This window comes from Hemicordylus capensis, chromosome 6, assembly GCF_027244095.1.
Source record: "Hemicordylus capensis ecotype Gifberg chromosome 6, rHemCap1.1.pri, whole genome shotgun sequence".
Taxonomy (NCBI): Eukaryota; Metazoa; Chordata; class Lepidosauria; order Squamata; family Cordylidae; genus Hemicordylus; species Hemicordylus capensis.
The window spans coordinates 86,142,258-86,165,423 of NC_069662.1; the positions used below are offsets into that span (position 1 = coordinate 86,142,258).

A 23,166-nucleotide genomic window follows, 5' to 3' on the forward strand; every position below is an offset into this window, starting at 1 on the left:
GGGACTATGGGGCAAAATCCATACACAGGGCATGTGTCTCTTTTGTCTGCCCATACCATGTGTCCCTGTCAATGTGGTGTCTTCTTCCACCACATTTCCCCAAACCTATCTGAATAGGGAAGGACAGGGAACTGAGGATGGAGGGAGTGGCATGTGGGTGGATGGCTCTTTCCCTCTCTCCTCTTTGGCAAATGGGGCAGTAGGATGTGGTGACAGAAGGAATGCTTCTGTCGCCATGCTCTCTCCCATTCACTGAGCAGGAGGGAGAGAAGCCCCCACCAAGACCCTTGGCAGCTGCTCCTTCTCCCTTCCCTTCTACCTGCATTATCACAGTGGATCAGGAGATGACATCCCTTTGCTGAGAGTGAAAGTGGAAGGATACAATATTTATTATATTTGTACACTTCCCCCAAAGTCCATCTCTGGGTGGTTTGCAGCAACATAAACAAATTAAAACAGAAATTAAAACCTTAAAACACAACTCTGGTTAAAAAGCTTGGGTTAATAAATGTGTCTTTACAAACTTTTTTAAAAAAATGTCAGAGATGGGGAGGCTCTTATTTCGGCAGGGAGCGCATTCCAGAGTCTCAGGGCAACAACAGAGAAGGCTTTCTCTGTGTAGCCACCAGACAAGCTGGTGGCAACAGCAAATGAACCTCTCCAGATCATCTCAATGGGCGATGAGACTCATAGTGAAGAAGATACTCTCTTAAATACTCTGGGCCTAAGCAGTAGTGCCACAAATAGCTTGTGCCTCTGCTGCATTCTCCCATCCAACTCCGTGCCTAGGAGATGTTCCCACTTACAGATGAGGAGCTGGGTTCAGCGATGTTGAGAAAGACTCATGGTGTTTTTGCATCCTGATGGCACTCCTTGGGCAGGCCCTGACTAGGCCAGCCCTAATACCATCCATTAGGGTATGATGCTAAGAGTAAATGGGAGCCTTGGGCAGGGAGTGAAAAGAGCTATTTGGGGTGGGGGGAAGTAGCATTGAACATTGGGTGTTGCGTGCTGAGTCTAAGATACTGTTGCTGAATTAGATAAATATCAGTATGCTGACCAGGAATGAAGCCAGTTAACACTCAGTATTACTAAGTTAGTTGAGCAGGATATAAAGGCCTGCTCCATACTCCTGGATTGGAAAATCAGTTGCAAATAGCTTTTCCAGTAAGTGGTCTCTTATGAACCAAGAAAGAGGAAGCCTAGAGTCTAGACTGAAACTGTGGTCTCCTTAGGTATGGAGCATTGCATCATTTAGAAAACTCAATGGGAGTTTTGTATAGCTTTAGCAACCTTTTCAGCAGTATATGTGGATCTTAATAGCTGGAGTTCATAAATCCTCATTTGGAAGTACACCTGCAAAATCAGTTAAAAATTAGATTGTGTTTATATCATGTAACAAGGTTTCTGTGAAAACCCTGTAAGTGGCATAGTATGGCATAGTGCATGCCTTTCTTTAAGAGGGGATTTCTGTAGATTACAGTTCCCTGGGTAGGGACAAGACACATGCAAAGGGACAAGACACATGCAAAGACACAAGAAAAGTCTGTATAAAAGGCAAGGGATCCTTTTGAGGGCTGAAGAATTATTCACTGGAACTGATTAAGAGATGTATTTATGTATTTATTTATTAGTTAGTTAGTTAGTTATCAGTTATATCTCAGCCTTCTTCCAAGAAGCTGAGGACTGTAGACATGGATTTATTCCATTTTGTGAAGGTAAGGCTGAGAGACAGTGACTTGTAGGGATGTGTGAAACATTTTGAGCTTGGAATGTTCCGACTCAAAATGGGGCGTTTCAAGTGTTCCGAGCGGGGGGGGGGGGGGGCTGGGCCTTCAAATGAAAGGCCTCTTTCGAGCTCAGAATGGAACAACCATTCTGTTTGAAACATTTCGAGTGTTCCGAGCATCATTTTGGAGGGCTGTTTTTCCAGGAATTGGTCTACCAACCAGACTTCTGCACATCAGCCCACCTTGGAGGGCTGGTCTAACCACCGTGTGAAGCAGGCTGACATACTAAGTCCAGGGTTCAGGCCTGGTCTATCCGCCTCATGCAGTGGGTAGACCAGCCCTTCAAGGTGGGCCGACACACTTAAGTCCAGAGTGGAGGCCTGGTCTCCCTGCCAACCCCAACTGGTAGACGATCTCTTTGGAAAACAGCCCTCTCAAATGGTGCTCAGAATGCTTGTAACACTCAAAACATTCTGAGCTCGTTCCTTTTGGGACAACCAGCTTGACCGGTTGTTCTGACAAAACATTCCAAATATTTGTGTTTCATTTCGAGCTCAAAACGAAATCCAAAATCTGTTTCAAGCACAACCCCAGTGACATGTGCAAGATCACCCATTGATCTTCATTACTGAATGGAGATTTGAATTCAGGACTTTTCACTTCAGGTCCAACGCTAGGCCTAAAACAATGTATAGATTATTGCAAATATGGCTGGGAGTGCTGTTTGGCTCCACTTTTCATGTAAAACTAACTACAGCTCTGCATGTCTTCCAAACTCAGGAAACTGTGGTTAGTTTTAACTGTGGTTTGTTCGAAGAAATCAGTATCCAACTGTGTTTCAGGTTCTGTTCCCCTGAGAATGAACCACAGTTCTCTGAATTAAAATGACATGCAGAGCTGTGGTTACTTTGAAATAAAAAGTGAAAGTTTTCAATCTCTTGATGGAGCACATGAAGGAGGGAGAAAGGAAAGGGAGAATCTGTGGTTCTATTGGGTTTGCTTGTAATCATTTAAGCTAGGTGGTTTCAGCCTTTAAAAACATATGTGTATCTCTTCTGTCTAAAACCTTCATCTCAGATACGGATTTTCTTTTTATTTACCTTGGCTGTGTGTGTATGCACACAAATTAAAATGTCACAGTTAATGAGAGAGACTATTACAACAACTGGCTTCCAGACTGAGTTACTCATGAGTGTTCTCATTGAAATTAAAAGGCATTTGTCCAGAGATGGGCAAAACACTTCTAAAAAGTATTTTAGATACAAAATGCCTGAGCAGATATATTTTAGATATAAAATACAAAATACTTGGTAAACAACCATTAACAATACAAAATAGTATTTTAAAATACAAAATACATTGCCTGAAAAAAGGAAACAATTTTGAGATGTTCATTACTTATCCAAACTTTTTTCCATTTCCATTAAGCAATACAAGTTTTTCAAAAATTAAACCAGCAATGGGCTGGATGAGGGATAACAAACAGAAGTTGAATCCAAAAAAGACGGAAGTACTGACTGTGAGGGACTGGGACCCAAGAGATGGTTTAGATCTGCATCTTCTGGATGGGGTTACACTTCACCTTGAAAGATCAGTTATGTAGCTTGGGAGTGCTCCTGGATCCAAAGACTCTCTGGTTTCTCAGGTTGAGGCAGTGGCCAGGAGCGCTTTTTATCTACCTTGGCTGGTATGTCAGCTACATCCATTTCTGGAGGTAAATGGCCTTAAAACAGTGGTGCATATGCTAGTAACCTCCAGGCTTGACTACTGTGATGCACTCTGTTGAGCTGCCTTTGTACATAGCCCGGAAACACAATTGGTACAGAATGCGGCAGCCAGATTGGTCTCTGGGACAACCCAAAGAGACCATATAACACTGATTTTAGAAGAACTGTACTGGCTGCTGCTGTGTTTCTGAGTGAACTGCAAAGTGCGGGTTATTACCTATAAAGCCCTCAATCCAGGGAACTTAGAGCACCTTCTTTGTCATGAACCCTGTCACCTATTAAGATCATCTGGAGAGGTCCGGTTATGGTTGCCGCCGACTTGTTTGTTGGAAACTTGGGACTGGGCCTTCTCTGTGCCTGCCCAGGTGCTTTGGAATATGGTCCCTGTTGAAATAAGAAGAGCATCTCCTTTGTTTGATTTTAGGAAGACCCTCAAGATGCACCTGTTTTCTCAGGCTTTTAACTGAAATTAATTTTAAACTGTTTAATTTGTTTTTATCTTATGAGATTGTTTTTACTTTTTATTCTATGAAATTTTAACTGCTTTTACTCTATTTTATATTTGTTGTGTACACTGCCTAGAGATGCACATATCAGGAGGTATAAAATATGATAAATAGATAGATAGATTCATAGATAGATTCATAGATTCTCAGGAATCAAATATAAATAAATGAATTATATAAGCTCATTATTTTATACTGGAAGATGCTTGGGAACATGTTTAAATAATGTAGGGGGGAGTTTAAGGCAGACATTCTGAATAATCATATTTTGTTTTTGTTCTCAACAGTTTTTTTTAACACTCAATCAGATCAATAATTCCAAAACAACATAAGGCCTGTTTGTTTTTGCTATGTTTCTCCATTCCCATCACCCTCACCCCTGATTTCCCATTTTACTCACAGAGGCAGACCCTCTCCCGCCCGCTTTGATTTTCAAACTTGGCTGGCTGACCAGTCAGTGGCAGAGTAAAACTATTTAGACTTAAGGGGGCAGAGAGGGAGGAACAGAACACACACATGAGGATGTTAGGTAGTCAGTGGGCTGCCTGCTTGCAATAAAAAGGCAGCTCCTGAAGCAAGAAAGCAAAGCAATGATTGGCTGAGATGTATTTTAGTTTCAGCAATGTATTTTAAAAATCCGAAATACCTGAGCAGATGTATTTTCAGTACAAAATCCAAAATACTTTTCTGGAAAGTATTTTCGATACAAAATACAGAAGTATTGAAAATACTTGTATTTTCGATACTGCTCATCTCTGTATTTGTCCCAATAATTTCAATAGCACTACTCATGAGTAACATAATCTGGATAGAAACTAGTGACATTAATAGCCAAGTCCTCTGATTAGGAGTAATGGAGCTGCATCTTAATCACTAATAAGTGAGCAGGGGAAGCAGGATGACTCTGCTTACAAGCCTTAAAAGTACCCCAGGGATTTTTTACCCCTGGTAGGGAAACCTTGCACCAAAACACTTCGGTGCCATCCGAAGAGCGGCAAGGGGTTCCCTTAAGAGGAGGCAAGCAGGTCCTACCTGTCTATCCTCCAAGCCCCTGCCACCCTGCCCTGCCACAGCACTGTTCAACCAGAAATGCCTCAGTGCAAGCAGCAGCTTGTGCCGCTTTCCCCTTCAAAACACCACACTGCGGTGATGGGATGCTTCCCAGGCATCCCTTGCACGGCGTCGGCACATAAATTGCATTGGTTCATGTGTCAACGGCATTTGCGGGGCCAGCAACAGCATGGCAGCATTTTAAATGGTAAAGCGGCATAAGCTGCCACTTGCATTGTGGTATTTCCATTTGAACAGCACTGCGGTGTGGGGCTGCAGGGCCTTGGAGGATGGGCAGGTAGGACCTGCCCGCCTCCTCTTAAAGGAACCCTGCACTGAAGCATTTTGGCGCCAAGGAGCTGAAGCATTTCAGTGCCTCTCCAAAGAGGCGCCAAAACCCTTCGGGCTCATCCCCAGTCGGGAACCACTGATTTAAGCTGTGATTTAGAAGATTATTGTTTTAACCCGCCACTCCACTTCTCTTGATGTCTGGATCAACACTGATAATGAAGCCTTGGAAGATATAAATGGACTTCAGTTGCAGAGCATGTCAGATTGCTGCATGGTAACAGAACAAAGGTTCCTTTCAGTCCAAAGGTTTGTGTATGTGGAGTGCTAGACAAATTATAAAATTTGAGATTTAATTGAATTTCATTACATTTGCGTGAAGACTACTGAGTCTGATTCCACTGACTGTGAAAAGTTTGAAGTGTGGAGGAAAGATAAATGCACTGTTTGAATTTTTTTAAAACCAACACCTTCATTTCGCACATTAAAACATTAATTATATCCTCCTAATTCTGTTTTGATCTTTTTGTTGTTTAAAAACTGTTGTATCTTCCTGTACTCTGCTGCAAAAAACGTGCAAATATACTGCATTTTTAGAGGCTTTGAGCTGTGGCATCTTTGACAAAATTCCTATGTTCGTTGTGCTGCAGTCAGCAGTATTAAGCGAGTGAACAGATATTGACTGCAGTATTCAAATTCAGTGAACCGGAAGCAAGCCAAGCTCTATAGAGGCTGCTGTTAAACCTGTTGCAGTGGCCTGTGAGGTAGTGGAGTGTGATAGACCTTTTTTTAAAAAAGTACAATGCTTTCACTCATGTTAAGTCTTGCTTTGAAGAAAACTAAAATGGAAAGCCTTCACTTTTAAATATTTTTTAAAAACTGCACGTGAGATTTTTGTGCAGGAATATTCCATGACAAAGTAGCTCAATATACCTTCTTCATCTCCCTTCATCATTCTTTAAAACAATTATTACCCATTTTATTAATGTATGTCATGCTTCCAACTTAGTTTTCTCTAAAATTAAAACTTTTCTCAAAATAAAAAGAAACAAAGCTTATTGCATGTGCACATGAATGGATGTATGTGTCTGCCTGCCTGCACGTACACACACACACACACACACACACACACACACATGCATTTGAATATGCCACAACATACAAACCTGTATATATTATATAAATCAAGCTGAGGGCCTATGTACACTCTGGTTTGTACAAGTATTATTTGTTCATGTAAGCTTTTTATTCTGGCAATGAGGAAGTTTTGAATGATATTGCTGCAACATAACTCCAAAGTAATTTATTGTAAATCCAATTTGGCATTTCTTGTCTGCCTTTAAGTAAGAAGTGCCACATCTAGTTCAAGTTTTAAAGTCCATTTTATACATTTATCCCTTGTTAAAATAGCTTGTTCTGAGTTAAGTTGAAAGAAGGAGTTGCGTTTTGTAGGATTAGGCCAATGAAGTGCAAAAGAAAGTCACAAATGCAAAACACATCTTTTTGGGTTTGTTGCATTTGTGGATTTTTATTTTTCCCCCTCCTAAATTGATTTAGTAATGGTTATTTTTAAATGGAAATGCTTGACTAACAAGGAAAAGGTTGCTGGTTCAAATCCCCGCTAGTACTATATCGGGCAGCAGCGATATAGGAAGATGCTGAAAGGCATCATCTCACACTGCACGGGAGGAGGCAATGGTAAACCCCTCCTGTATTCTACCAAAAGAAAACCACAGGGCTCTGTGGTCACCAGGAGTCAAAATTGACTTGACAGCACACTTTACCTCTTAAGTTTAACAGATACATAACACTTATGTATACAGCAAATACAAAAGCACTTACTTCTCAATCAAGCACAGAAGACCTTCTCTGTGGGCTTTGAGTGGCGTTCTAGTAGAAATGTAGCAAAGTGACTTGAGTAACTTCATTGTAATCACTGATGAGAAAATGCTTCATAACAGTTTAAAGTGGTGCTGTTTTTAGCAAGAGTGTAGTGGAGAAGCCTCTCTTGGGATATATTTTAATACCCAGCTATATAGAATTACAAACTGGCCCCAAGTTTGCCAAAACATACTGGTTTAATTACATTCCAGTAAACAGCAAATGTGCGCTTGGAAAGCTGTCTCACACCCATACAGATTCGGTTCATCCCACCTACTTGATGACAATATAGACTGATAACTGCCCAGTTAAGTGACAGTCTTAAGAGGCATCTCTCACCTAATTTCCTGCTGACTAATTTACTATGTTGTAATTAATAAAACAGTTGGAAGAACCAGCTTCAATATAGTAACTTCCCTAATGGTTGGTCCCAAATCCTCAAGGGCCCTGTCACCCTGATCTCCAAAGGCCTGAACATGCTTATGGCTGCCTAGAGGGAGTTAGAAATCCCACCCCCACATGCCACTCACTTCCCTCATCTCACTGCCCACGGAACCCGCAGTGTTTGTGTGAAGAGAGGAACACGCTAACTGTAATGGCAGGCACTTCCATGACTGGCAGCCTGGATCACCTCAGGCTGCTGATCATAGAAGCACCTGCCACCATGGTTAAGACTTTTCCCTCTTCTTAAAAACCCGGCTATTTGCATGAGCAGTGAGATGAGGGAGGTGACTGACATGCGGGCATGTGACTTTCTAAAGAGTCCCAAAGCCAAATTCTGCCTCCTAAGAGAGAGACTGGATTTGGGTATGTGGGATTGAAATAATCCATTTTGGGAAACTGCTGTTCATCACGGCCCCACAAGTGAGTCTGTGTTTCGGCCTATGATACCATAGGGTACCTATGGTAGCTCTTGGACTTGGACCTATGGTATCTTTTGGTCTCTCTAAACGTAATCCCTAACTTGGAGTAAGAAATTGCTAATTAGGGTGCTGGTGGCAGCCCAGAAACTTTGTAGTAAATCTTAATGAAGGTTTTAGTCAAGACTTTCAAGGCCTTCTATAAAGAAAGGAGGTTAGACTCCCTCAGGTGAACAGATTCATGACACTAATATGGGCTGATGGTATGATACATGAAAGTACGTACTGAGGCTGAATTGAAAGGTTGTGGGTTGTGTCACCAGTGACCTTAGATCACATCTTACGTATGTTTTGTGTCTACATAACGACTTTTAATAGGGAACCTGCTGATAATCGACACAGTTGCTAATCCTGTAGCATAGTAGTGTTCATTTTAGATTGCTAGTACAGAAATCACAAACATAGTGGATAATGAATGTTATTAGCTATCTTTAATAACCATTATTAAACTTCTAATAATATTTTAAACTATTGCCTTCTTTACATTCACAGAATATTGTAGACTTACTCTGTGACACATTTGATATTTCAAGAAATTGATTTGACTTAAAAGTTTACAGGCACACTCTTCAATTTATTTTCTTTTAATTCACAAACTCACGTTACAGCATGTAAAACTGTAATTAAAACAGAAGTCCCAGAGGGCTGTTGTGAACATAACTTATTTTAGGTGTTTGGAATGGAATTGTGGTTTAAAAAAAGATTTAAAATATGTTAGAATCACAAAGCAGATATTGAGAGCTATGTGCGTGCAGGGTAACTTGAGAGCATCCGTAGGCAGCTAGCCAGGATAAAGAATGCCTTTTCTGCTATTAGAAATACATAAGGCAAGCAGAGAGGCTCAAACTTGTTGAAATAATAAGTTTGGCATTATTGAGGTTTACCTTTTTTATAATGATCAGTGATACTGAGAATGGGTAGGAGGTTACTTTTATTAATCATGGTTAATCTTGCAAAAAAGAAAACAAAAACACCCAGTCCCACATTCCCTGAAGATGTCTCAATAATTTATTCATGAACTTAGAAGAAAGGTTTGCCTTATTTTAAAAGAATAGGATGCAATTCCCTTCCCATTGAAGTCAGTGGTAAAGCTCCAATTCATTTTAATAGAATTAGATTTCATGCAAAGGGTGTGTGTGTGTGTGTTTATTTTATTTATTCATTCATATTAGTTTTTCATATTTATATCCCATTTTCTTTTCAATGAAAAATATCAAATAGAAAAAAAATAAATGTGATTACACAAAAAGGTATAAAATACAAATGGATCAAAGAAGGCCAATGGAAGAAATTCATAAATTACTTGGCTTAGAGCAGATATACAGAAATCTATGGGCATAAAGCTGGTATGTTCCCCAGACTATGAGAAACACCTGTAACGGGCAGCAGCGATATAGGAGGATGCTGAAAGGCATCTCACACTGCACGGGAGATGGCAATGGTAAACCCCTCCTGTATTCTACCAAAGAAAACCACATGGCTCCATCAGGAGTCGAAACCAACTCGATGGCACAACTTTAAGTTTAATCCAGAAATATCTGCATTGACAATCATAGGTTAGCTTTCCCTGAATTCAGTTGCCAGACATTGCACTATATCTCCTGGAGGATCTTCTATATATTTATTTCTCCTAGGCGTACCCATCACTAATCCCATGCATGGCAGCTCTTGCGAGAAGTTACCGGACTAGCGATGGGACGCGGAGAAAACGGCTGCTGGGATGAGGAGGCGGTGGCCAGGATGAGGAGATGGCGGGCCTGGCCCGGGCGCCAGGATGAGGTGGTGGCCAGACCACCAGGAGGAGGTGGCGTTGGGCCCAGCCCAACCAAGAGGAGGAGGCGGGCCGGGCTGGCCGCCAGAATGAGGCGGTGGTGGCAGGAGGGGCCGGGTCGACTTGAAAGCCGGCCAGAAACCCCAACCAAGTGGCGGGGGGAGTGGTTGGGCGGGCTGTCAGAGGCGCAGATGCTCTGTGCTTGGTCCAGCTAGTTGTTATTAAGCTGCCTTTAGTGTTTTATAGGTTCACCACACCATCTCCTCCAATGTTAGAACAAAACAGGAGGAGCAAATTCTGATATTCTTACTTTCGTGAGTTGTATAATTATATTAAATGCCATTATAATTTTGTGTGAGGGAATTAGGATTGAATCCTACAAACTACTATTGCTATAACACCCCCCGCCCCACTTTTGCTTTAAACATGTAGTTTGGTTTAGATGATTCCTACATATGCCACCTGTTGTCATTTTCATAGAAAGATCATAGAAAAAAGAGAAATCCTAAGTAATTATCAAGCCTTCAGCTTTCTTTGTAGTAAAACAGTGGCTCATTGTTGGGTTATCAGTGTTTCATCTGTCTGATGAATCCAGTTCCCCCCCCCTTAACTAAGCTTTTAAAAACATACCTTGAAGGGGTGGTTTTTAGTTTTAGTTTTAGTATTTTTGACCTAGTACACCATTTTGCTGGTGTATTTGCTCACACAGAGGTCTGCCTTTGATGAGGTTTTTGTCATGGGTACTCACTGAAGTTTCAGTGTACTCAAGTGCTGGAAAAGCCCTTATTCCATAGGCTTTGTTTTCTTTGTCGGGCTGTTTATTTTGTTTTCTTCCCACGCGGTTCCCTAAGCTCACTCCGGCAACTGCTTTTCCACATGAATTACATTCCTCGGGGGCCGCAAGTCTCCTAATTCTTCCAGTCGATTTGGTTCCAGCTTGCATGATTAGGCCACAGCTCCAACTCACTATTGGTCTGTGCCAAGGAAGCAAACTGCTTGTTAAGTGTCTTAAACATGAAGACCTAAGTACATTTTTTAACCTCATTAGCGCACAGGGGCTCTACTTTATTCCATTTTAATAGCATGTCTATTACTTGAGCCATCATTTGCTTTAGGAATTGGTTGAGGACAGATTTATGCAATCTCCCACCCCCCTCTATAAAGAGATCTGGGGCTGATTACCTTGGGAAAGAGATCTCCATGAATCCCTTATTGTAAAGGGATTCATTAGGCTTGTAACTGCCCTTGGCCACCAATTCTTCCTTCTTTGTAACCATATGAACAGTAGTTCAAGGACAACTTTAAATATGCAATTCACTCTCATCTTAATCAAGAGGTTAAAGGCATGTGTGTATGTATATATCTTTCTTCTCCAGAAACAATATAAGGTGATCCTCCATCAAAACTGTTTCCTCTCTTTCTGTAATCTTTTTAAGCATGGGCAGAGCCCATTCCTCCTGTGCCTTACTCACAGGCCTAAATCAAGTATCATCTAGCTTATGGGGGGTTACACCTCCCTGTGGGTATGGTGAGGGGAAGGGAAGCTTCCTAGTTCTGGGCTTCGATCCCCACTCATCATCACTACTACTCTTAGGGTCCTGGAGGCGACAGTGAGAAGTCTAGAGCTGGGGCAGGGGTCTAGATGGAAGTGGGGATCTTCCCATATCTCATTTTTCTCATTTTCTAGAAATGAGATGTCCTTGGGAAAGGTGAACTCTGGTTGGTGTTGAGAGGTTGTTACCTCCATGGGGCTCCTATCTATGTCAGATGCCATGTTAGAGTCTGGCTCTCCTTTATCTCCAGATTGTTTCAGGTATGGCTTGCTCCTGACACGCTGCTCTGCAGGTCAAATGGTGTGGGCCCGCCGACAAGATTGCGTTCCATATAGACCTGGGCCATAAAATCTGCAAAAGGTCACTTTATGATAGAAGACGTCATGTCATCATTTTGCACTGTGTCATCATTTTGTCCTGACTTTCACATTTCTATATAGTTTCATGCCTTAATCAACTGCCTATCTTTACAATGGAGAGAGTGTGTGTGTGTGTGTGTGTGTGTGTGTGTGTGTGTGTGTACGCGCACGTGCCACAGTCATTGAGGCAAATTTAGTATTGAGAATTACAGTAACACATTGAAAATATTTTTTGAAGTTTCAGAAAATTCTACATCACAGGTTAAACATTTTTGAGAGAGAGAGAAAGAGCCATTTGGCGTAGCAGTTGAAGTGTTGGACGAGGACTGGAGAGACCTGAATTCAAATCCCCTTTCAGCCATGAAACTCACTGGGTGACTCTGGGAAGTCACTTCTCTCTCAGCCTAACCCACCTCACAGGATTGTTCTAAGGATAAACATAAACATGTACACCTCTCTGGGTGTACCTTAACCCTAACCCTTGGAGGAAGAGCGGGATAGAAATGCAAAGAATGAATGAATGAAATACTGAGTTCCTAAGTAGGGTTGTGCACAGACGGCTTGGCACATCTTGGTCTAAATTCTGTTCAAGTTCAGACTGAACCACAGGTATGTGAACCAATTCAATCAAACCAGTTGGCTGGGCCGGTCAGTTCAACAAACCAGTTCGAACTGGTTCAGAGCAGTTTGCGATCATATCACTTAAACCGGCCCGGTTTGCTGTGGTTTGGTTCCTGATTGAACCAGTTCTGCATTAGGGATGTACATGAATCAATTTTTTATTCGATTTGGTTTTATTCAATAAATACCCCTTCAAGGTATGTTTATATTTTGTGCCCAAATATAATCACCCCTGGTTTGTTTTGTGTCTGAATATGTCCCCCCGAATCACCCCAAATTTGATATGGATTTGAATCAATTTGATTTGGATTTGCATTGATTCAGACCATTTATAATGGTCCTAGGGGCACCAGGGATGGTGGGTATGTCCCCATGGGTGCCACCTACCATCCAAATTCCAAGGCAGTGGGGCAGTTGATTGATTTTTAATGATTTTCTTTTTTAGTTTTTACCGATTTTGTATATTTCCACCATAGGAAATAATGGGGATTCAAAGTTGCCCTATCCTAACTCTAACATGGATCCCCAGATTTATTTATTTATTTTAAAACTAAGCGCTATCCCTTGTAGAAGTGGAGTTATGGAGCAAAATGTGCAATCACTATTTTTCAAGTGTTTGGATTCTTTGGTGTCTAATAACTTTTCCTCATAATGAATACCTATGAGGGATAATGAATCCCTATGAGGGATTATACACCTTCATTTCTTCTGTTCATTTTGACTGTCATTCGACAGTGCCAACTGCCATGGGTCAACTACCCCCCCCCACACACACACACCTGCAAGGCACTGGCAGTGGGGTACTCAGCTTAGTTTTTAGGAATATTGAAGTGTTTAGATTCTTTGGCTGTCTAATAACGTTTCCTCATAATGAATCCCTATGAGGATTCATTATACACCTTCATTTCTTCTGTTCATTTTGACTGTCATTCAACAGTGCCAACTGTCAACTGCCATGTGTCAACTACACCACAGCCTACACACCCCAGACACACTGGGGTACTCAGTTTATTTTGGGAGGATTTTTGAAGTATTTGGATTCTTTAGTGCCTTCATTACACACCTTCATTTCTTCTGTTCATTTTGACCCCACTGCTTTGGAGGTGGGGAATGAGTGGCATCCCAAGTGCCAACTACCCACCAACCTGCAAGCCACTGGGTACTCAGTTTATATTTTAGGATTTTTTGAGGTGTTTAGACTTTTGGTGTGTAATGAGGGAGGGTAGGATGCCTCCTTGTCTTAAGGAGGCAATTATTAGACCACTTCTGAAGAAGCCTACCTTGGATCCCTCATTGCTGAGTAACTACAGGCTTGTCTCTGATCTTCCATGGCTATGCAAGGTAATTGAGACAGTGGCCTCTGAGCTCCAGACAGTCTTGGAGGAAACTGATTATCTTGACCCATTTCAAACTGGCTTTCGAGCTGGCTATAGGGTGGAGACCGCCTTGGTTGGCCTGATGGATGATCTCCAATTGGAAATTGACAGAGGAAGTGTGACTCTGTTGGTCCTTTTGGATCTCTTGGTGGCTTTCAATACTATCTACCATAGTATCCTTCTGGAGCGTCTGAGGGGGTTGGGAGTGGGGGCACTGCTTTGCAGTGGTTCCACTCCTACCTCTCGGGCAGGTTCCAGGTGGTATCCCTTGGAGACTGCTGTTCTTCAAAATTTGAACTTTTGTATGGTGTCCCTCAGGGCTCCATACTGTCTCTGATGTTGTTTAACATCTGTATGAAACTGATGGGAGAGATCATTTGGAGATTTGGTGCAGGGTGCTACCAGTATGCTGATGACACCCAAATCTATTTCTCCATGTCAGCATCATCAGGAGAGGGCATAACCTCCCTAAATGTCTGCCTGGAGTTGGTGATGGGCTGAATGAGGGATAACAAACTGAGACTGAATCCAGATAAGACGAAGGTACTCATTGTGAGAGGTCGAAACTCTAGAGATAATTTTGAACTGCCTGTTCTGGATGGGGTCACACTTCCCCAAAAGGAACAGATATGCAGTCTAGGGGTGCTTCTAGATTCGAGCCTCTCCCTTGTGTACCAGGTTGAGGCAGTGGCCAGAAGTGCCTTCTATCAGCTTCAGCTGATATGCCAGCTGCGTCTGTTTCTTGAGATGAACGAGCTCAAAACAGTGCTACATCTGCTGGTAACCAACAGACTGGATTACTGTAATGCACTCTACGTAATGCACTCTAGCTTCAGCTGATATGCCAGCTGCGTCCGTTTCTTGAGATGAACGACCTCAAAACAGTGGTACATCTGCTGGTAACCTCCAGACTGGATTACTGTAATGCACTCTATGTGGGGCTGCCCTTGTATGTAGTCTGGAAACTACACTTGGTCCAGAATGGGGCAGCCACGTTGTTCTCTGGGTCATCTTGGAGGGACCATATTACTCCTGTACTGAAGGAGTTACACAGGCTGCCGATATATTTCTGGGCAGAATACAAAGTGCTGGTTATAACCTATAAAGCCCTAAACAGCTTGGGCCCTGGGTACTTAAGAGAACGTCTTTTTCGTTACGAACCCCACCACCCATTGAGATAATTAGAAGAGGCCCGACTGCAGTTGCCACCAACTCGTCTATTATTTATTATTTATTTATTAGATTTGTATACCACTTTTCCAAAATGGACCTGAGTAGGTCTAGTGCCTACTCAGGGACGGTCCTTCTCCACTGCTGCCCTGAGGCTTTGGAATGCACTCCCTAATGAAATATGAGCCTCCCCATCTCTGACAGCTTTTAAAAAGTCTTTAAAGATGCTCCTGTTACCCAGGCTTTTAATTAATACTGTTTTAATTTGTTTTAATAAATATTGTTTTAATGGGTTTTAATGTTGTAACCTGGTTTTCAGGGTTTTTAAATTGTTCTGATTGTTTAATTGCTGTTTTATGTTTTAATTGTTAATTATTGTTGTTTTTCGCGGTTATATAATTCGTTTTAATCGTTAACTAATTTTAATGGTTTTGTTTTAATGTAAGCCGCCCTGAGCCTTTCTGGAAGGGCAGTATAAAAATTTAATGAATGAATGAATAAATGAAATAAAGAATCCTCATAGAGATTCATTACGAGGAAAGTTTATCAGACATCAAAGAGTCTAAGCACTTGAAAAAATTCCTAGAATATTAACTGAGTAGTACCCCATTGCCTTGCGGTGGGAGTGGGGTGTAGATGGCAGTTGACAGTTGGCACTGTCCAAAGACAGTCAAAATGAATAGAAACAATGAAGGTGTGTAATGAATCCTCATAAGGATTCTCCGAGGAAAAGTTATTATACTCCAAAGAATCCAAGCACTTGAAGAATAGTGACCACTCATTTTGCAGCATATTTTTAAGAACTAAGTGTAAACTGAAGTCCTCAGGTTGTTTATTCTGGGTTAGCTCCACTGAAATCAGTTGAACTACGCTGTAGAAAGTAGAGAGGAGTAAAATCTGCCTGTTGGATCATTATGTCATTTTGATGGAATATCATAGTATTTCTTTTTAAAGTTATTTTAGTGGCATCTAGGTAAAGCTAAAGTGTGCCGTTGAGTTGGTGTCAACTCCTGGTGACCACAGAGCCCTGTGGTTGTCTTTGGTAGAATACAGGAGGGGTTTACCATTGCCATCTCCCGCACAGTATGAGATGATGCCTTTCAGCATCTTCCTATATCACTGCTGGCCATTTTAGGTGTTTCCATACCAGCGGGGTTTTGAACCGGCAACCTCTGGCTTGCTAGTCAAGTCATTTCCCCGGTGCTAGCATGGTGTAAATGAAATTGAATGGCAATTTACTCTTAAGCTCATCAAGAGAATTGATATTTTAAGAGAATTAAGATGTTTTAAGAGAATTGAATATTTTAAGTTGTAATAAATGTCTTCAATGGGGAAAATTAGTTGGTCTCAAAATACAACTCAAAATACTTTGGAAAACAGAAGGGTCAGTAGGGATCCCATAAATATCCACAATATGATATTTGCTGTTGCAGACAAGTGTCCCAACTAGGTCGCAGTAAGATTATTGTTGTCAGTTCTGCACAGAAATAAAAAAGGCAAATGGATATGCAAGCTGATGTGCAATTAAGCTAACTGCAATTAATATACATGTGGTGTGCAATAATAATTCAGATCTGCCTCATGGTGCTTTGAGAGATGTCTGCTTTTTAATAGAGAACATGATGCAAAGTTGAGTCAAATGTGGATAATAATACACATACTGTGTTATATGAGTGATATACACAACAGCTTCATAGAAAGAGTTGTATCCAGCTTTTGAAGATTAGTATCTCAAACATGCAGTGCTAGCATGTGGGAAGGTGGAAATATAAAAAGAAATAAAAGGAGAAGTTTCCACATTCTTTAAACAAACAAGGGGAAAGGAGCAAGTGGCTGCATGCCACTTGCAACTGTGTATTTGTGCAGATGCATAGCACAGTCACTCTTGAGGGTGAGACTTCATGATTAATGGTGTTTATTCTTGACAGAAGCCTCCTTTATTTATCTCCAATACAGTTTAGCGATTTTATCAGTCACCTGAATGAAAAATATTCAGTCATACCAATATTGCAGTGTAAATTGAGTAGAGTCACTTTTTATTATATCTTTCAGCCTTATCATCTGCACAGTAATTTTCTAGCAAGGGGTTTTGATATAGAAAGGCAGGATTTAGCTGTACTTGACAGAAAGCCTCTTCAATTTCCCCTAAAAGTTCAGGCTGCTCTTAGAAATGTATGTATTTTTTTTTTAAGCGCCCCCACTCTTATCCAAGCAATTTCAGGATTTGAAAGAATAAAGAAGATAAAATGCAGAGACCTGGATGTGAGAAGTGCTGTTAATTTGAAAACATCTAATGGTTGTGAAGTCAATAGTGAAAGGTTCTTTAGCGTTTAAATATGTGGCTCGGTGCACAGATGTTTTTAAAAATATTTTTATTACTACATAGTTCTGCTTTCTTCTAATCAATCCCCACCCACTTCCAATCAACATTCAAGCAGACTCTTGTTCATCCTGGCTATAATTTCAGAGCTGAAGACTCTAATGACCACATACAGCACATCAGTTGCTTAGATAACAGCCAGTGAATCTCCCAAAAATGGTTGGGCTGAATTTTTTCTCTTAGTGAAATAGGAAGACATGTTAAACAAATACCTATTAAATTAGCTTAGCTTAGAAGCATTAAGTGAGAGAAAGTTGGTGACTTTTCTTTGACCCTCTCTTTTTGAGGGGGTGAGTGCTGGTATTATATGTCTGCACACTAATGTATTCTTGACAGGCAGTTTAAACACATCAAGAGGCTTCAAGGGGATAAACCAGCTCACTAGCATATTTCAAAAAAGTCATTGTACACACAAGCTAATTTCAACATATATCCTGCCTTATATAATATGCAGTTCTTAAAGTCTAGTTAACAAAGAAGTGTTTCAGCCCTGCTGTTATTGTGGTTGAGTCATGGCAAACTGCATAAATATTGTGAAGTTCTAACCCACTGGAGGAGGGGAATGTGAGTTACACCAACTCTTCTGAACGAGTGTACAAAACAATTGAGCTTTTGACGTCTCCTAATGGTGCAGCAGAGAAATGACTTTCCTAGCGAGCAAGAGGTTGCTGGTTTGAATCCCCACTGGTATGTTTCCCAGAAACACCTATATTGGTCAGCAGCAATATAGGAAGGTGCTGAAAGGTATCATCTCACACTGCGCGGGAGGAGGCAATGGTAAACTCCTCCTGTATTCTACCAAAGAAATCCACAGGGCTCTGTTGTTGCCAGGAGCCAACACTGACTCAAGGGCACAACTTTACTTTACCTTTAGGCCAAGTTGTAGAAAAGGACTAATAGGTACAAACTGGCCATTATCAACTATACCAATGTCTTATTCCATTTATTCCACATTGCTCAGATGGTTTCCATAGGGTTTCCAGGCAGTCCCCATGCAGGTAGCTCATATGGCCAGCCATGCTTAGCTACAGCAGTAGTTCTGTATCACACGTCTTCACACCATAGTTTGGAAATCAAAAAGATCAGAGGTATAACATTTGGGACAAACCTTCTGAAACAAATTTGGGGAGAAAAGAGCTTTTGGTAGGCTCAAAATGGTGATTGCTATATCTTTGAAGACAATCTTAGCTCAACCTAGCCAAAGCTAAGCACTTTAATGTAAGAGTGATTTCAAAGTGGGAGTAAAGTACATGATTAAACCCTGGAACTCAGTGGGAGTCTGAAGAAGAAGAAGAAGATTATTCCCCTTGCGGTTTTCTGTTTACTGCTATTGTGGTCGAAGAACATTTGAACCACCATTTCACAATAAAAATGCTATTTCTATTATGGTTCAAGTATAATTTGATTTTTATTTAAACCCTTTCTCCAGGATGGTACATATTTATACCTCCTTTACACATGGGTCCACAAATTTAGGCTTAACTCACTAGCCAACCATTATCTGTGGTTGCCACCAATCCCCTCTCTTCTCCCGAATCCTTTCTGGCACACAGGCAGAGGGCTTAGAGAGAATTGGATCATCTCTCATTTGTACTGGGATATGAAGATAGTAAGAAATAGTAGGAGTTCGGAGTAGGAGTGGTAGCTCCTACTGCTTGGAAAGGATTCCTGTTATTACCTTGTCAAAATGGCAGTGGAAATGAGACCTCTAGAGAAATGAAATCTCTGGTTCTGGCTGTCCTACATGCCAGGGGGCTGGGGGCACACCACTAGTGAGCTGACAAATGGATTTGTGGATGCCTGCCTTTACATGTATCTGTATTGATTGATTGCCCTGCCTCAGTGATTGCTCTTATGCAGATCCATGTAAAGACTTACCCCACATGATTCTTTATGACAGCATGTTTACATCACATTTGAGCAATTCTTGACCCCTTGAGAGGGACATCACTTGCATGTTATGTAAACACCATCAGTCTTCATATGTATTTGAATACATTTGGGGGCAATCACCCATTGGCATGTGGCATCAACAGTATATATGTGTAAATGGGATTTTTGACACAGAAGGAGGGGTGGTATCCAGTTGCATCTAAAATGGTTTATCTTGGCAAATGGGTTTGGATCATACTTCGTGTTTGACTGATTTTGCTATTTGGTCTTCAGTGGGAATTTTTCTCTCCAGATCATATTGACTTGTGACCATAGGATTTTCCTTCTTCTTCCTGTAGATCAGAACTGCACAGCTTCAGCCCTCCACTTGGCTTTGGACTAGAACTCCCATCATCCCCAGCCATAGTAGCCAACAGTCAGGGATGATGGGAGTTGAAGTCCAAGATCTGCAGGAGGGCCAAAATTGTGCAGCCCTACTCTGTAATTTGGATTACCTTTAGTTCAACCTAGCTCATTTACTTGATTGACAACTAGGGTATTTGAACAGAAGACTTATTCTGTGATTCATTTAAAAGGGAAGTGCAGTTTCATAGGATATTAACACATTTTGCTTACCAATATGACTTTTAGCTAGAGAACTATGTGGTACATTTGACTGGGTAGGAAGGTCTATGTTTTTCAAGATGAGCGGGGAAGAACTGTTCTCTTCTCAACACTGGTTTCCTTAATGACAGTGATACATGTGGATCAGCTACAATTCATCCTCCTGAGTTAACTAAGACACCTGGACACTATTGATGCTCACTTTTAATGTATGGGTTGTGGGGTATAGGTGAGGCTGATGGACTAGGAATGTTGAAAGAGCCATAGAAGCATGAAGCAAATAGGATGGTGCTGAATATGAGGAAGGAAGCCAGTGGCTACAAGCCACACTGTGGTAAGTGGTAGCCAGTGGGCTCCGAGGTGGCTTGGAGGGGTAGCATTTAGGTTCATTGATCTGGAGGAATGGGACAGAGGGGTAGGGAGGTAGGATAACTTTTGACAAGGAAGAATTTAATATCCTGGGTTTAGAAGCAAAAAGACAGGTGAGAGTCAGTGTAGTGATCAGCCACCCCACCCCTAAACAGTTAACCAAAGTGAAACCTGTCCTGATTGATTGACTGATTGATTGACTGATTGATTGCCCTGTCTCAGTGGTTGATCTTATGCAGATCCATGTAAAGACTTACCCAACATGATTCTTTATGACAGCATGTTTACAGAACATGTTTCCCCAGCCCCAGCACAGCATCCCTCCAATGGCTGTTTCTGGTATCTGCCTTATGTTTCTTTTTAGATTGTGAGCCCTTTGGGGACAGGAAACCATCTTATTTATGTATTTATTTTTCTATGTAAACTGCTTTGAGAAACCGCTTCTTTGGTTGAAGAGCGTTATATTTATATCCTTATTTACTACTACTACTGACTGACAAGTTGGTGAATTCCAGGGCTCAGCCAATCAGCACACCAGGTGGGTGGGACTGAAAGTGTCATTGGGAGGAAGAAGGAGTTATTTGTGAGAAGAAGCTAGCTGGAGGTGAGAAAAACATATGTGGGCAGGGAGGATGGCCGAAGGAGGATGACTGCAGATCTTGGAAGATTGGAACTGCAGGGTTTTGATTCTCAACCAGGGTTTGATGAGTTCAAGAAAACGAAGCCAGGGCTTTGGTTTCGGGAAGGTTAGTCTAGGGAAAAAACTGTTTAGTCAGATTTTGTGTGAGACTTTTTATTTCTTTATGTGTGTGTGTTTTGTATATCCCTGATACTGTTCTATGATTGCTTACCTTTAAAGTAATTAACCTAAGAAACACTAGCCTGCGCCCATCCTGCCAGGGCATTGCAAAATACTCTGGAAGCCTTTAAGTATGCTTTTGTATTTTCCTACATCTCTGTTCTTTGCAACTTGGGTAAGCATGATTTTTAAATCGGGGTGCTTTTTGAAGTGTTATTGTAACTGACTGAGTATTTTTACCTGTAATTAAAAGCTGAGAAAGCCTCAGATGGAAGCAGTCTGTAGCATTTGAATAAAACTGTTTTTATTTCTTTTCTTTTACGAGCCTCTCCGAGTGGGGTTTTTAACTCAGGAGAAAGAGGGGGACTGACATGGGTTTTACTCTGGTGCAAACACGCCTCAGGTGATCAACAGCTATCGGTTTTCTCACTCCGTGTAGGCTTGCATGTGGAAGGTTTTTGTACTTTTTCCAATAGCAAAAGAAAAAGAGTTTCACTGGGATTCCAACCCAAGCCCAGGGTGTGTGTGTTAAACTCTGTCAATAATCGAGTGGCGGTGGCAGCCTTTTGAATCTACCAAAAATTACAGAAATGTTTTAGGAGAAGCCCTGCCAGAAAGCTCAGCAGGGATGATTCAGCATTTTTCTTCTCCTCACATGAGCTTGCTCTGAGACAAAGGCTTTGGTCCATTATAGTCAGCAAGAAAACAATGAGGTTTAACCAAGAGAAATGTGGCCAATAAATAGCTTGTTGCCTGAGACTGCTAAATTCTGGCACTGTGACTGCTAGTTATGCATTCTCTTCGGCCCCTTAACAGAAAAGGAATGCTTTAATGTTGTCTAAATAAATGTCATCTAACCTAAATGAAGAATTGCAGGGATCATATGTAGCTAAACAACAGTCAAAGGTCACTAGGCTAGTCAGAACCCAGTGCCTCCTTGTCAGCTTAGTGAGTCATAATCCCTTCTATTGCTACATCTAGAGATTTGAGTCAGGCTCATAAAAATAATGAGAATGACTCCCCAAATCCATAATTTTTTAAATAATATAAGTTGGAATTCATTTTATTTGCTTCCTGCCTTTTTTCACCTTTTTTGACCACATGCTGAAGTCATGTTTACAAGACTTTCTTTGCAAATATGAAGGCTAGAAAAATGTTTTTAAAGGAAACCTGATATTTGCATGATTTTATCAAGAGTCACCTCAGCCATGTGAAAGTGCTGTATATTATGTGTTCTTGCCATAGTAGCTCACATTTTTAGGCCTGGAAATGCCAGTTGTAAGTGTGCTCGCGAATGTTTAATGTTGATTAAAAATATGTTTATCTTATGTCTGTGTGTAAGAGCCATACATTCATCAACTAGCACTCTACTCTGGAGACCTGTGACTTCATGTAAGATAAGGAGCAAGTGACTTTGAACCTGTTTATATAAACAGAGTAATAAAGCTTTTCCTGGACTGTACCACTTTAGGCTGCAGGTTTGAGTTGGGGTGGGAGGAACTGATGTTTGAATGCTTCCCTAGGAGGGAAGATGGCATGTATGGGAAAAGTCTGGGCTGAACCGTATAGGAACATAGGAAACTGGCTTATAATGAGTCAGATCATTAGTCCATATAGTTCTGTATTGTCTACATTACTGGTAGTGGCACTCCAAAGTTTCAGGCAGCAGTTTTTCCCAGCCCTATCTGGAGATGCCAGGGATTGATCTGAGCACCAGATGCTCTACCACTGAGGTACCCTTTCTCTTTGTCCCACCAGTTTTTATACATGCAGGGAGCTTGGGGTTATGTTTTTGTTATATGGGGGAGATTTCAAGCATTTGGATTATGCCACCGCATTGATCCCCAATGTGGCGCTCTTTTGGAGTGCAAACTACCCCAAGTCTATTTTCAGGGCGAGATTCCAAAAACAGCTCAAAGCCCCTGTTCACCCACCGTCAGCAAGCAGGTCAGATTACCGGTACCCAGTGGGGATAGAGGAGGAGTCAGATGAGGAGTCGTGGGTTGATGACTCCAGGGCTATGGTCTATTCTCCAAGGGACAGAACATGAGTCAGTGGGTCCTCACATTCACCCTACCACTCCATTAGGTACCACCCCTACGTGGACATAAATGTGGAGGGAGGTGATTTTTTATTTGATGCTAGATATGAAAATGAAAGGGAGTATGAT

The 23,166-nt window shown here is 41.4% G+C and overlaps 1 protein-coding gene across 5 annotated transcripts in view; it reads left to right on the forward strand.

Moving 5' to 3' along the window:
• The window catches only part of GLI3 (GLI family zinc finger 3), a 376,435-nt gene that overhangs the window by 230,532 nt on the left and 122,737 nt on the right, over window positions 1-23,166 (forward strand). Inside the window, exon 1 of one of the 5 annotated variants that reach the window (XM_053264776.1) lies at window positions 7,915-8,046. The exons of the other annotated variants lie outside the window; for them this stretch is intronic. The gene's annotated coding sequence lies outside the window, so the exon portion shown is untranslated. Of the gene's footprint in view, window positions 1-7,914; window positions 8,047-23,166 lie in introns of those variants that run through there. 5 annotated transcript variants of the gene reach the window in all.